The following is a 1357-nucleotide window of genomic DNA, read 5'->3' on the forward strand; positions in this document are numbered from 1 at the left end:
CTTTTTGCTACACTTCTGGATCTTTGCCAGCCCTCTCTTCAGCAACAGACCAGACCTTCTCCTTCATCTGCAAGCTGCAAGTTCCAGAAAAACAAAAATCATTCCTGTTCTTTGGAGAAATTTTGTGTCCTCAAGAGCTGAACTAGCCTTGGAACAGTAAGATTACACACCGGGAATGCATCGCTTCTGGAAAGATCCTTTTGGAGCAGATTCTGTCATTAATCCATAGGTTACCTGTTAAACAAGATTCCTCTGTTGAATAGGTAGAACTGGAGATAGGCTCAGAAGCGAAGCACGCAGGAGTCAAACCACTTGCTGCTCACAAGTGCTCCCAGAGCTCAGGCTGGGCCAGTTTAAAAAGAGCTTCAGCTGCCACCATTGCACTGGGACAGAAAAATCCAGAAAAGCACAGTCAACAAAATCCTTAATCATTTATTTCATTTGCTCCTCAGCTCCAGAAATATCTGAGTATTTCTCCCTTCCAGGATATACACACCTTGGTGTTTTGGTTTAATTGCTCTTGTACCAGGGTGTGTATCGTAAAGCTGCTAATGAGAAGGAGGCTGGGCACAGGGGTTTGTTATTGTGGGACAGCACACGAGGCTTTGCACGCTGGTTTCTTACTGAGGGGTTCTTCATTCGCTCTGGCCTGCTGGCATCAGCCTTGTTGACACTGCTGGCGTAGATCTGCATGATACTGTTGGCATTGGTGTTAATAATACTGTGAGGGTGCTGGCACTGATTCTATTGTTACCGTTGGCACTGATATTATTCATGTGGTTGGCATCAATGTTTTTAAGTTAAAGTACACAGAAGTGTTTTTCAAGGAACAAAAATTTTACCAGGGGAAAAAAAGAAAGAAAGAAAGAGAGAGAGAAACAAAATTGCCCTGGACCCAAAGTACTCAAGATTTTATAGAGGTTCCAGTTTGAACTGGTCTTGGGTTTGGATCAGGATCAAAATCAGATCCAAATCAATTACACTGTGGCTCAGGGAGGCAGTTTCCAGCCCTTGTGCATAATGGCTTTGCTAGAGAAGACCACGTGGCTGCCAAACTACCAAAACAAGATCTGGGGCCACCATCGTGCACACCAACCTGTACCTGTACGTGGTTCTGACCAGCACCTATTAGGACTTTTAAAAAAGCTCGGTTCTCAGAGGGCTTGAAACCTTCTACTTGAGTTCACAAACCAGCTGACACCTGCTGAAATCCTGATGTATGTAATCTTGTTTGGACACTGAACACATAACTGTGCAGTTACTTTCCAAAGGCAGAGCCTTGTTCTTTACAGTGACCATCACTGCAGCTGCAGATCCATCGCCTCCAATACACAAATGCATATTAAAAAAAAAACCC

This window comes from Antrostomus carolinensis, unplaced genomic scaffold (genome assembly GCF_000700745.2).
Source record: "Antrostomus carolinensis isolate BGI_N321 unplaced genomic scaffold, ASM70074v2 scaffold7315, whole genome shotgun sequence".
In the NCBI taxonomy this organism is placed as follows: Eukaryota; Metazoa; Chordata; class Aves; order Caprimulgiformes; family Caprimulgidae; genus Antrostomus; species Antrostomus carolinensis.